The sequence below is a fragment of the Pleurodeles waltl genome, chromosome 11, assembly GCF_031143425.1.
Source record: "Pleurodeles waltl isolate 20211129_DDA chromosome 11, aPleWal1.hap1.20221129, whole genome shotgun sequence".
NCBI lineage: Eukaryota > Metazoa > Chordata > Amphibia > Caudata > Salamandridae > Pleurodeles > Pleurodeles waltl.
This window is the reverse complement of record NC_090450.1, coordinates 762,649,726-762,665,206: the sequence shown is the minus strand read 5'-3', so window position 1 is coordinate 762,665,206 and position 15,481 is coordinate 762,649,726.

Below are 15,481 nucleotides of genomic sequence, written 5' to 3'. Positions count from 1 at the left end.
GACTTTGAACTCCCTCCCTTTTCCTCTTTTGCCCTCTTTCTCTCCTCCCCTACACCCACCCGTTCTGAGCATTGTTTCTTTTCCACAGGATTGGACAATTATTAACTTCACGCGCTGGACTTTCAAGGGAAAGAAATGTGTTTCAGCCACTGTGATAGACCTTTATATGTCCTTTGACCTGTACAGTTTCAGTGTGTACTATTGAAATTCTATAATAAAGAATTTCAAAACAAAAGAATTGCATGAGCATGTTGTTATGTAACTGATGGCCACATTTTTTTAAAATGTTTAATCTCTCCTGAAGCAAATTGTACATCATGTACACCATTATCTGTTACAAAGGAACTAGGAATACCTTCTACTCTAAATGTGTCCACCAGAACATTGATTAATGATGTTTCCCAATTTAATGATGTAATGATGTTTCTATTATTTAGAAACATAGTGGTGATGCAGTGTAAATGGTAGTTAACCAGTACAAAAATGCATCTGAAGCGTACTGCATACAAATTAATGAGACCTACAATATCTGATCCCAGTTTGGTCCATGGCTTAGAGAAAATTTCAGTGGGGGAATTGGAACATTGTGGATGACTTTGGTTTTATTACTCATACTACAAGTCTGACAATCTCTAACTTTGGTTTCTACCATCTTGTCCATATATGGAAACCATTAATCAGCTCTAACTGAACTTTATGTAATGTTTCTTCCTAGATGTCCTTTAGGGGCTATGTCTACAATATGTTTGCTTATGTTTTCAGAAGCACAATTTTGTTAGCTTTTAACCAAGTTTCCACATTGATGGTCAATTTGTTTCTTACATTCTAATATGTTTGTAAATACTCTGGTAACATTTTGCATTTCTCCACCAGACTTGTAAGATTTTTGCTTTAGCAGACAAAAGTGTTTTTTTCATTTCACATGTCCTTTTCCCAGTCCTCTTTTAAAATGGCAGGAATATGAATAGATAGTATGGTTTCCTCTAAAGCAAGATTGGTAGCTGGAAATCTAAATAAACAATCAGTTGATGTTTGTATCTTTTAAGCCAAAAATCCATAAAGAAAAGATTGGAGTGGGGTATTCTATTTCTCTGGTGGATAGTACTGGGATCCGTTGTTTGAGGTCTGTGCTGAGTATAAAAGGAAGACTTCCACAAAGCATGATTATCTGCAGATCATACTTTTAGCTAGAAATTTGGAACTGTTGCCTATGTGATTGGTGTTACCAGACCTATAACATTTAAGCTTGTCCAACCTGGTTATTGTGGTTGTATAATGTTTATTTTGTTAATTTAACTTATGTCAGTTACATTGTTGAGCACATTTACATTATTAAGATTTTCAATAAGAACTCTCATCTCTCTTATGCACATAGCAGTTTGCGCTATCCTGTTTGCTATATTTATGGCTTCTTGACGATTGGTGTTCATAATCAAGGGTTTCTCTTAAATTTTGGGATTAGTGTTGCATTTACTAATTGATCTTTTATCAGTGAATCAGTCAAGGGTCCAAAATCGAAGGTGGAGGATAGACCTTTGAGTACATCAATATTGTATGCTACTTTTTTACGGTTTCCTTGAGCCCTTTCAAAAAATGTATGCCATTCCATTACTATGTTAATTTTTTCCTTGAAATAGTTGTCAAGTGTTTTTAAAGTAATTCGGAATGCATCTTGTAAGGCTTCTCCCCCTTTTCCTCTTTGTACCCTGTACTCCAAAATTAAGGGGCATATTTATAAGACCCTAGCACTACCTTGCACCGCATTAGCATATTTTTTGTTTTGTTTTAAGGTAATGTGGCCCAACGAGGCCAACATCCTCATGCCGCATTTACAAAGTGGCGCAATGCATGCATTGTGCCACTTTGTATCCCTTTCCACTACTTTATGCCTGCGCCAGCCATAATGAATGCAAAGGGGGCATTCCACTGTTGGGGGGGGGCAGAAAAAATGGCGCAAGGAAATCTAGCAGATTTCCTTGCATCATTTTTTATGGCCCTTTTAAAAGGGGACTTCTATTTTTTTTAATAAGCCCCTATGTACTCTGCAGGAGGAGCACCAATATTTTGGTGCTACTCAGGAAAGTACATCAATAGCATCATGAAATATGATGCAATTTCCCCCTACCCTGTGCCATATTGCGTCATATATTAAAGACGTGCACACATGGGGGTGGTAGGGGGTTGGTAAGGGGCACAAAGAAAAGTAGCGCTGCCCCTAAGTAACAGGACATGTTGCTTTCTTATCAGACTGAATTTGCACCTCTTATGGCAATCAAAACGTTTATAAACAGTTTCATCCATCTTTCCAAGGTACATTTGGCTTCTTCACTACATTGAGGAAATGCGGAGGTTGACTCATGCTAGCTGCCACTATATTGGGAAGGTCAAGGGAGATACAAGGAATACATATCCAGGTAGTATAACAATAACAATTGATTCAAGGTTATAAGTGTCAAATGTCTTATACTTGTAAGTAAGAAGGAAGTGCTAGGAGTGACCATACATTGTGCTATGACAGGTAGAAAAAATATGAATTATGTTAAATTGGTAAAGTACACTATATGATACACATGGAAAAAACAATGAGAGATTAGATATCACTGTAAAATATATAGTATTTGATAATAGCTAAAACATTCACAACAGGGTAAAACATGACACACCAACAATATTAGAAAGAAGCAATACCATTCCCGAATAAGTATTTCAAAATTACCTTAGATACATTTCCTACTTTTCCTACAGTCATTAAGCGATGCAGATGAAGGAATCCAGGGAAGATTTTGTGAAGAGGGCAGTGCCTATTGAAGGATAGGCAGCACTTTAAAGTTATTCAATGCACAGGACAACAAACATGTCTTCCATATTATTCTTACCATAATCAGGAAAACAGAAATTCAGAGGAAAAGCAGTGGAAATCCTGGGAGGAGCGTAGGGCTGGAGAATACTTACTTCTAAAAGGGAGGAGCTTATGTAGGACTAAGAAGAGGTTTAGAGAAGTATAGACACTCACACTATAGCAAACACATTTCTATTCACAAATTCCACTTCCAAAGTTATTACAGGCAAAAGGAATTCAGAACAATAGTAAATGTTCTCCAGCTCAAATGTGGAGTATGGTTAGTGCTACACGTGGCCTACCACTAGCACTCCAACAACCTACTATAGACATTACTGGATGCAGGGACTTAAAATTAAACTTTATAGATGATGATACTAAAATAAATACATTTATTTTGACTTTTTTATGAATATATATACATTTAATTTAGTGTTAAAACATTATGTATACTAATATAAATATATTATTTTATGCTAAAATACTTAAAGAAAATGCAGCTTTAATTTAAAAAAATTTTTTTATTTAAAATTGATTATATATATGTGTATATATATATATATATATATATATATATATATATATATATATATATATATATATATATATATATATCACTTTGGCTCTTTCAATACCAAATGAAAATGCATAGAACTATGTTTATATGCATGGCATTTTTCAGCAAACTTCAAAAAATAATTGTAATTTAATTTGTTATTTAAATTCAATACATATTTAATTCAAAATTAAGTTAATACTGCTGTAGCATGCTTATATTTTGTTCTACATTTTAAAAATATATAGAATTAATTTACATCTTAGTGGCAACTTTACATTATTAATTTTGAATTAGGAAGGAGGAATAAAAGCAATTCAATTTTTGCAAGTAGCATGATGAGATACCACCTGTTTAATCCGAACAGTGGCACTATCTTTTAGATGACAAATATGAATTTGCTGCAGTTGAGAAAACATCTTCCAGTCCTTGCAATGCATGGTTTACAGTCCTAGTCTTGAATTGCAATAAAATTTGGGGTAACCTTGCCTTTAGGAACCACCACATGCTGGTGGCAGTGACAGATGTAGATGCCCCCTGGTCCTCCTGACTTCTTCTTTTTGCAGCAATGAACTGCAAGGAATAACACTGTGACCTCCTTGTCACATAGTTTGCATGTGACTCACAAACACTGGATTTAGGCATCCCTCTGCTTTTGTTCCCCAGCTCTTCAATTCAGAGGTTCAGGTTGCTCTTACTCTGATGCCGTTCTAAAAATTACTGTTTGGATAATTCCACAAAAAAGTGGAAATCCAAACAAAATAGGAAAAGATTGAACAAGGTGTAAACCAAATGAGATCCTAATCCTCAGTGAAGAAAATGGAACGGGAACTAATTCACATTGAATAAATCCAATCACACCAAGCAAGCAAGCATGGTTTCACTGGGATTCACTAGTATCTCAGTACTATTTTTGGTATCGTGGTACCACTGCAGCACCTAAAAATATAGAAACTTTAACAAAAACTAAAAATTCTCTCACTTATTGGGGCTTCTCAGAAACATCTATGCTCATACTTGAAATGCAAACTTATTCATGAAAAACATGTCCTTTTTAAACTTTTGGATCCTGCTGTACTTTCTGGTACTGTGGGACTCAAAAAGGGAAATAAATGCCTTGCTATAGTCATATGGCATGCACGGGTTCACTCTGTGGCTGTCACTGGATTACCAAGATAATAATATAACATCCAAAAAATTAAAGCAACCATCTGTTTTGTCAGTCAGGGTTCATTACTCAGCAAATAGGCTCACAGGTTCAGAAAGAAGCCCAAAGCAATTTTGTGATCACTAACTGTACATTTCTGTTTCGCAGAAGTTGGTTGCTGTCCAGATAATCCAAGTCCATTAATGATTAAGGACAAACTAAACTACTGCAGCCATTAACAACTCCATCAACAGGACCTACCAATGCAGGAACATGAAAGAATGAAGATGTGATAATGCAGCCTTCAACATCTTCAGCAGCACCTCCTACCACTAGGCCCAAAAGGAATGAATGTCCTAGAAATACTTTACATTTCCAGCTGAGCAAATAGCAGAGCAAATAAATGAATGCCCATCCAAAGGTTAATTGCACATTTTGCATAGGGTCAACTAAATCATTGCTCTATTGGTATAAGCACCATGTGGAAGCACCTGTGGGTTATGCAACCCAAACACATAAGTGTGGCAGAGATGGAAAGATGGCATCAGGCAGCTGAATGGATTGAAGCTCCAGCAAGAACTAGAGAAGGATAACAAATATATGGTGTATTTGGAACAAACTGCAAATAGTGTACACAAATCATGGCTTTAGGGAAACTAATAAAAAAGTTGTTGCAAAAGCTATTCAGAGCTACTTGATAGAGCAACACAAGGACATACGAAAAGCATAATAAAATAAAAAAATTACAAAAAAGGTTCCACAAGAAAAATAATAAAAAAGTTCAGCATTGGGACAAATATACATAATAAAATAAGTTACAAACCAAAAAAGGTTAAAACAATGCAAAAATAAACAAACAAAACAAAATATTGAATTGACCAGAGGCAAAGCCCTGCATCCCGTCTCCTTTGCACGCATCTTTGAACTGTGTGCAAAGTCTATCAGGTTTCATGTTTGCCAAGGGTTGTTCAAAAGGCATGGTCTCTGGCCACATCTTGTACCCAACCCTCTTGTGCATGGTTGTAAGTCATGCTCCGTGGGCTTTCCCCCATAAGAAGAAGTTACCCATGCTACATATGATAAAAAATCCTATCCTTGAAATTATCTGAAAAAGCCACAGATAAAAGCACCATGAGATTTAGTTATGGTAAAAAGAAATGACTTATGTTAACCTCCACCGCCTGCTGCGTACCCCACCCTGAAATGCACAGGCAAAAACCAATGTCGCATTTGAGCATGTGGGGGGAAGCGTTGCTGTTTACTGCTTGGGTAGTTGTCTCATTGCTCGGGCTGAGGATGGCTAGGTGGATTGTCCCCTGGGTTGGGGTTCTGTATGGAGGGTGCTGTATCAGGACTGTTGTGACGTGTCCTCAGGCAAGGTAGCCCTAGTGTGGTGGAGACTTTCTGAACCAGGAATAGGAGCCACAAGGGGGTCCTAAGGAGGACAGAAGGTAGCGGTTGGGCCCTGCAGTGCATCATGAGTGTTGTTGACTAGGTTCTACCCCGCCCTGGCCAATGGTGCACTCTAAGATTCAGAAGATGGAGCTCACATCACACCCCTCCACCACAGGGACACACACCCAGTCAGGGGGCAATGGAGTCTGAGCGGGTACTAGAGACCCACACAATGAGCATCTTGGGAGTAATAAAGGATACAAGATCACCCTGGAGACCAAAATTGTTGCAGTGTTGCTTGATCCCGGGGTCCTGCTCATCAACCATAAAAAAACAGTGGAGCGGATGGGTGAAACCAAATCATCACTGTCCCAGTTGGCACCTATGGTGACACACAATGCTAAACAGATGCGTGCCATGCAGATGACCATCAACAAGTTGCTGGAGAGAGTGGAGGACGCTGACAGATGATTGTGGCATAAGAATTGTGCAGCTAGTGGAGATCCTGGAACTCATGGAGGGCGCCAGTGCGGAGCTTTTTGTGAATGACTAGTTGTTGTCAACTGTTCTGAACAGCCAGGCATTCAAGATGTTCACAGTACAGAGGGCAAAATGGGTGCCAGGCAAGCCACCGGTTTGCTGTCTAGGCTGATTGTGTCCAGGCCCTGACTACACCATGGCAGTCCAGAGGCAGAGAGAAACATTTGCTGCCGTCAAGCGGCAACTGCAGAAACTAGATGTGAAATACTCACAGTTTTTCAAGCAAAGCTATGGGTCATGAAGAACGAGAGGTCTCACTTCTTTGACTTGGCAACAAATGTGCGAAACTGGTTGGAGTTGAAGGGCACTTGCTCCCAGAGGCCCGGGAAAGAGACTGCCCCCCCAGGTGGTGGAGCTGTGGCAGATATTCAACAAGCCAGGTCCATGAATGGGGGCCACAGGTGGACAGCACTGATGGTGGAACACAATGATACAGCGGATGATTCTACTGCATCACAGACAGACTTGAAGGAGATCGTGCTGCCTTTGGTCACCCTGATGAATGAGGACAGTATTGATTAAGAGTCGTACAGATACATGGGGGACTCCCCCAGGCACTCACCATATAGACTAATGGAGTTCTGTGTAGCCACTTCGATGACAGTCCATGATACCTTTGAGGGCCCATGCCCCACATTTTGTTGGAGGCTGTAAGCAAACACTTTTCTGTGGTTTAGGATGCATTATCAAGTTCAGGGATTGGGGCAACAGACACCTCAGGCATTAGGAAGAAGGGTTAGTTTTGAATCTGCAACACAAAATTGCTGGGAGGGCAGGAGTTTGAAAGCACACCGGAGAAGGCTGCAGGCAAGATTGTACCATACATGACCACACACCATGGAAGTACACATAACACACAAAGCAGCCCCTGGCACATCCATTAGGATATTATACCGGAATGTTAAAGGCCTGGGTAGCAAGCTGAAGAGGGGGGTTATATGGTAGAGCCTGGCCAGGTATGACCTGAATGTTATCCTGCTGCAGAAAACTCATCTTGGGGGAAGAAACTGGAAGATCCTCCACCACGGGATATACAAACTCTTAGTGTATGTAGAATTTTCTAGGACAGCCCAAGGGAATTCTAGCATTCAGGTCTCTCCTGCTGCAGGTTACCCACATTTGGGTTGAGGAGCTGAGGTGCCAGGTGGCAGCACTTGGGAGATAGAACAGGAAGCACCTACTGCTTTCATTGTGGTATTTCCTCCACGGCCTCCAGACTGAGGTGCTGAGGAAGTTAGGTAACTGGACAGGCGGGACATAGAGGCCCTGCTTCTACTAGAGTGAGAGCTTAATTTAATGGCATAGGGGAGCCTTGACAGGATCATTGCATTGGGAGACAGGTCTAGGGGGAATACATAACTCACCTTCTTCCTTGTATCCATGGAAATGGCAGACCTCTGGCAGGAAACGTACCCCAAGACATCTCAGTATTTATATGCATCCAACAATATGCGCTCACAATTCAGAGTAGGCTACTTCTTGGTGCCACGCCATCTGCTGGGTAGGATTGGGGACACCATCCTCCTGCCCAGGGGTATATGTGATCACTCACCGGTGGTTACGCATATCCATAAACCTACAATGGGGACACGTGTGAGTGGAAACTTGACCCATGGGAGCTGTCTGACTGGAATTCTAGGAGGCTGATAGTGGAGACCAGCAGGCATTATTTCAAGGAGAACGCAGGCATAGGGGACTTCGAGGTAGACCTATTGGACAGCTCATCTCACATGTGATTGGGAAAAGGCCGGAAAGGGATGGAGAATGTAGGGAAAGGGAAGGGAGAAAATGTGAACTCCCCATCCTCAGGCTTGGCCCAAGAGGTGGGGAGGCAAAGGAAGATCTGAGGTCTGTGCTATACCAGGAGGCGAGAGCCTAAGTCTGAACTCAGCAAAGTAAGTTGTACGAGGTTGGCAACAAGGAGGAGAAGCTCTTCGCCTGGCTAGGAAGGAAGGAGGACGGGCAATAGTAACTTTCTGCCATTCGAGCTGGGGTGTGAGTAGTGGTGTAAACCCCCAATGAAATCACATTAGAGTTAGCTCAGTGCCTGAGTGCTAGTTATATGAGGCACAATCCTTCACAGACTTGCCCTGCTTGTAAAGCCCAACTGATCAGAGGCCACAAGTGTGTCCTCTAATTTCATAAGTCCATTAATTAATACTTTGGCTGGGACCTTAGTTTCCACATTCATTAATGAGATGGTGACTGGGAAATGACCTGGTGACACCCCAGGAGGGGGCTAGCTGTGTGGGTTTTCAACTCATTTGGCTAAAATTGCTCCACAGAGCATACATCACTAGGACCCTGCTGTATTGCTTGGGGTGAGTTGATGATGACTTCTGTCAAAGAGTCTGCCGGCACAGGGGTTTCCTACTTCATATGCTCTGGTCCTGCTCCCAGGATACAGAGCTCCTGGAAGTCTGTGGGTGGCTAGACGTCTAAGGTTTTTGGCTTCACTGTGGACTTCATGCTACAAATGGTGATTCTAGGAGTTTGAGGAGACAAGGGATTATCTGATTGACTAATCTGTATGTTTCCAAAACTCATGGCAGACATGTTGTTTTATACAGCACCTTCACTATGTTGTACAATACAGCTTAAAAATGTATTTTGAAAAAAGTTGAGGCTTGTAATTCTAATTGTACCAAGGGAATTGTTGTTGTGATACATAGTCAATAATGTTTTAAAATGTATTTTTTTAAAACAACCCATAAATATTCATATTTACTTAAGCTCCTGGTAGGTTGGCTCTTAAAAGAGCCTTTTATCACAAATATGTAGGTTGAAGTTTCATATGGTTTAGTAGGAGTTGGTGGATGTTATTACTAAAAATGTTATCAGCAGTTGCCGGAAAATGTACACCTGCTGCACGATAAAGGTAAGGTTTGGAAACCATAATATAGAGGCGACATATGGAAAACATGGCATGATGTATTAGGAAGCCAAACACTATTTTGTTTAATGCTTTGCTGCATTATCTACTGAGTGCATCCATTCAATTCTTTAGCAAATATTATAGTATACAAAATGGATGTCAGGAAATAAACTTATTAAAGATTTGAAAGTAGCTTTCATCTCTATTCCACTGCGTACATCAGTGAGATAACCAATATCATTGCCTCCATAATAAATAATTATAAAATGGGGATGTTCACAATGACTAAGAGATGAAGTGAGAGGTAGGATGTTATTCCACATTAAACCTCTTTAAGCCATCCATGTGATCTGAACATTTGCCATACCAAGTGTATGCTTAACTCCTCTCTTCTTGGCATACTCTCTAGCCCAAAAGATATAACTGTCTCCCATTATCAACACACAAACCATATTGCTTGAACACTACCAAAAACTTTCACAAAACAGTGACTGAATGTAGTAAAGTAAAACATGGATATACTGGGCTACGACACTGGCCTTGTATGTAACATATTGTACTAATGAAAGACACAAGCTGATTGGTCGTTTGTGAGACTGGGCTGGGAACATAGCCCAAACAGTTCTTGAGAAGCACATTCATTCCTAAAAAGACTAGCCTGTAAACATTAAACATACTGTAGAGTAGATATGTCACTACAATTGAAGGTCATATGACCATGTAAACAAACAAACTATAGGATTACAAGGGTAATCCACCAATTATTTGTTGGGCCCTTGGTGATTTATTGAAATCTGCTGTGTAACACAGACTAACTTTAATCACATGACAAAATTGCATAATAATATGTTTTGTTATAAATAACATTTGTATGTAACATAAATTGCTATTGCAATACATTTACCTGTAGGCTACAAATATAGACCAATAGTATTGGACTTATGCAAACAATTTTTATATATTTTTATTTAGCTGCACTAGAACCGTAGTACAAGTAAAGCTTTGAGATACAGCTTTTTGTTTTCTATTGTTCTATTGTTAAGAAAAGAAGAACATTATTTGCTTGGATGCAAGGTAAATTAGAATACACAGACATAATACTTATCAGGAAACACATATAGTTGATGTTTGAGTTATACTTTACTGCAATTACTACTAATAATACTGGTCCCTTTTTTGTGTTTATGTACAGATGCAACCAAAGTTACCACAATGCCCTACAAATATTACCAGAATTTTTTTTTTATGAAAATGCACTCCAAATGTATTTGAGAAATAGTAACCACACCGCCAAAAGGAAAGAGTGGACATTGCAAAAAGGAAAATTGTAAGAGTAGTATTGCATGTTTGCAAAGTAAGACACAAGTTTGCTCTGATAATATGTTTGTGCTTAAAAAAAATAAACCCATAAGTGCTACTATGTCTAAACAACACAACTATAAAAACAAACAAGTTAATTGTTCATTCTTGTGCATTTGTACAATGAGGGAGACCATTAGAAATAACACCTGTAAACAGTTTAAAAACATAGGTGGTAATTTACATAAAAGTAATCTCATTTGAAAAAAAACATACTGCATAAATCAAACATAAACATAAGGTTCAGTTGATTGTTGAAAAATTCTTTACTGTCAAAAGAAAATGATTTATTTTAACAGTGAATTGAATGCAAACATTCACACCTTTAATTTTGACTTATAAATTATGTAGGTTAGCAAAAAAATATTTAGAGGCTGTTGGAGACACACATCCTGTAGAGGACAATACTTTCACAAAGGTTACCATATATATTCGAATTGAGTCCAACCTGTAAACACTGAAGGAAGTTTATATGAAGTTACACATGGATCTGTTGTCTGATTACAGAAATTTTTTTAAAAATGTAATGGAGCACTCAAAATATGATTTAGAGGAAAAAGCAAGTAAACATCCTGTTTACTAATGGCATTGCACTTCATTATGCAAGATTGCGACAACATTTATGGAAAAACAATACAATTTTAGTACTATTTTAAAACAAAATAATTGCAGGAAGAAATAATTTTTTGCAAATATTGGACAATTGCCCATTTCACAATATTACCCACCTGCAAGGCCATCATTTAGGCTGCCTTCAAAATAATGTGTGATTCCATTTTTCATTACATTAAAATGCTTTCAATTCATCATTCCAGTATATGAAAACTTGTTAGAACTTCATTGTTGGACCTGGCCCTTTTACAGGGTCATTCCCCAGACTTTTTGCTTTTTGCCTCCCTATTCTTCTGACCTTTGTTGGCTAGCGTTTTGACTCTGAGCAAATTTTCACTGCTAACCAGTGCTAAAGTGCATGTGCTCTCTCTTACAAATTTTGTATGATTGGATTATACCTAATTGGCAAATTTAATTTACCTATAAATCCCTTATAAAGTGGTATCCCTATGGCCAGGGTCTGTAAATTAAATTCTGCTAGTGGGCCTGCAGCGCTGCTTGCACCACCCACTGAAGTGGCCTGTCAAACCTATCTAAGGCCTGCTGGCGCAGAGCCTGTGTGCGCAGCTTCCTGTCACGGGGACCTGACATCTAAATTTACTTGCCAGGCCCAAAACTCCCCTTTTACTACATGTAAGTCACCCCTAAGGTATGACCTAGCTAGCCCTTTGGGCAGGGTGCCATGTATGTAGAAGGAAGGACATGTGCCATGTTGCATGGCCTGTCCTGGTAGTGAAAACAGCCTAACTTGGTGTCTCACTGCTGTGAGTGCTGCCTCCTCATAGGATTGCATTGGAAATGCCGGCATTATGTGTAAGGGGTATTGTCTGATTTATGAGGGGTAGCGTAGGCATGTTTGGTATGGTTGTGATAGTGGTGAGAAATGCTGCTTACTGGTGTAGGTGTATTTGTATTACTATCACAGAAATGCCATTTCTAGAAAGTGTGCATTTATCTGTGCTTATGACTTTGGGGTTTGGCAGCTTGTCTCCAATCCACGTCTGGGCAGACTGACAGTTGGGGCTTTGTACATACTTCTCAGACAGCCTGAACACATGGAGGGTGGAGGTGACACAGAGGTGCATCTACATATTGTAAAGCCTTCCTGGGCTGAGAGAAGGAAGAGGCGGGGCACACCTGCATTAGTAAAGGCTGTGCCCTGGCCTCACACAATAGGGTCGTTAACCCACCACAGATTTTTGGAGCCTGTGCTGAAAGGAGAGAGGGGACACTCCCAGAAGCAGTTGTAACTGGCTGGAACCTCCTCTCCCTACCATTGGAAAACACACTGTAAACCCAGTATAAGTACAGGGGAATTTTCGTCACATTTTGAACATTCTTGGACCTTGAACCTGAACACAGAACGCTGATGAGTGGACCCACCAGGAAACTACCTTGGACTGCTGCTGCTGTGCTGATCTGTGACCGGCCTGGTCACTAGAAGGAACTGCCACGATCTGCAACTCTTGTGCTGGCCTGTAGCTGGACCCACCAGCCCTGTGCTTCCTTGTGTCCTGTTTGCTCCCAGGGGCAGGGTGCTGTGGCCCCTGACCCCTGCACAGATCTCTGGAGACTCTAGCTAAGCGCTGGGAAAGAGCGCTCTCTGTAACTACAGAAAAAGATCACCGCCGCAGCCCGGGCTTTAGCTTTGCCCTAGCGCTCTGAAAAGCACTTTATTTCATCCCCTGGATCACCGCCGCAGCTGGGTTCATTAATTAACTCGGAGCATGGGGATTGCGCTCCTCTCAGTGCCCCCGGGTGCAAAAAAACAAAGGAACGGGAGCAAGCGTGCTCCTCTCGGTGCCCCCGAGGCACCTCCAGCTTCTGGGAGTGCCCTCGGGGCACCAGCCTCCCACAGTTCTGCAAGGAGCCTCCCGGCGGCCAGGGAGCAGCTCATCACACTTGCACACCACATCGGGTGCGGTCAAGTGTTTCCTCGGGCCCCCGGAGGGGTCTGAGTTTCTTCCCACATTGAGGCAGGACTCGGGGAAGGCGCAGGGAGCGCCCCTTTTCCCCGGTCGCGGCACCAGGAGCTCCTTTTCCTTTTCTGGGGCATTCTTCGGTAGCCGGAATCGGGAAGGGAGACCTCGACGGAGGTCCCTTCCTGCCTTTGCCCGCATAATTGTTATTGGGCCACGCCCGGCTCCCACCCCACGGACAGGGTGTGAGGAGGCCGAGGCAGGCCCCCACGAGGAATGCAGGCCCCCGGAGGGGCCCGTTCTCGAGGAGAGAGTGCAGACCGCCCCTCTTTCCTCCCCAAAAAAAGTGTGGCCCCCGTTTTGCGCACAGGAGCGCCGGGGGCCCCCTATACTCACCTTTAGGCACTGGGAGTGCTTCTTCAACTGGAAACAGGTACTTTCTAGGGAATCTAGGCTCTAGGAGCCTAGTACAGACTTTTGGTTGTTTTAGATTTCTTACCTGTTTACTGTTACATATCTGTGCTAATGTTCCTTTTATGGGCATGTCTAGCTGATATGTATTTGTATGACTTGTGATATATTCTCTAATGTTCCTTATATGGGTATTTAGGAATTGTTCATGACAAGTGCATATATCTTTTACTAGAATTCCTGACTACTGCTTATGTTGCAGAATCCTGAGTACTTACGTGTGGTAATATGACAACTGCATATTCTTGCAGAGTATTAGTAACTTGTGTAACATTCTGACAACTGTTAAGGTAGCAGGGTATTGCTTACATGTAATGTTGTTCTAATTATGTTTTGTGCAATACAGATTATTTTTACATAGCTCAGTGTTGTGTTTACTATGTGGTGCACATTTTGCGTCACATGTGTTGTGTGTGTTGTGCAAATGCTTTACACATTGCCTCTGGGATAGGCCTGACTGCTCGTGCCAAGCTACCAAGGGGGTGAGCAGGGGTTATCTTGGACGTGTAACTCCCTAGCCCTACGTAGAGTGGGTAGGTTCTGCCTGGCTGAGGTTCATACCCTTGCCAACCAGAAATCCCATTTCTAACATTCATACTTTGTTAAAGGGCCTTCAATACAATTGGAGCAAATTAATGATGCACTAATACAGTCTACTTCTGAGAAGTCCTAACAATTAGTAAATGTATAGAATCAAATACTTTGGTTGCAAGTCTGAACTACAATGTACAATCCAATTATTGACTTTAAACAGTGTGATTTGGATATATTGCTATCCCACAAACTATTTCAGAAATTCCATATAAAGGGCCAGATGTAGTAAGCATTTTGCATGGTGCAAACTGTGAAAATCGCAGTTTGCGCCATGCAAAATGTTCATCGCGATGCACATTCATATTTTGCGAGTCGGTACCGACTCGCAAAATGTGAATGCAACTCGCAAATAGGAAGGGGTGTCCCCTTCCTATTTGCGACTCGCATCGCAATGCCAAATTGTTTGTGACCTTGAACGCGGTCGCAAAGCAATTCACAGTTACCACCAGTGTCACACTGGTGGTAACCTATTCGCAAAAGGGAAGGGGTCCCCATGGGACCCCTTCCCCTTTGTGAATATTGCTATAAATGTTTTTTCCCCTTTGTGAATATTGCTATAAATGTTTTTTCAGAGCAGGCAGTGGTGCAATGGACCACTGCCTAATCTGAAAAAATGAAACCAAAGGAAAACGGGCTGCAAAATAAAAACAAAATGTTTTATTTAAAAAGCAGTCACAGACGTGGAGGTCTGCTGTTTTCAGCAGGCAACCATCCTTGTGAGTGCAGGGACTCGCTATGGGGTCGCAAAATGCGACCCACCTCATTAATATTAATGAGGTGGGTCTTTGCGACCCGATAGCGAAACGCAGACGGTGTCTGAGACACCGTTCTGCATCCGCATTTGCGATTCGGAAATTGCGAGTCGCACCGACTCGCAATTTCCGAATCGCAAATGCGGAAATTGCTACATCTGGCCCAAAGTGTGCATTTGTTGTAGAGGCACTGAATTATTGAAAACAAATAAAATATATATCTAAAAACTCGAAAAGGAAGATAGATTAGCATTGAGAAATGTTGCTATGTGTCTTATTGTGGTAAACAAATATGATGTTTGTTATGATCAAAATGCATGTTATTGCCTTGGAAAACTTGACCATAACTTTATGCATAAACATACACTTTGGAATAATTTGGAAATGTACCATCTACCTGCAGAACTAAAAAATAGAATTTA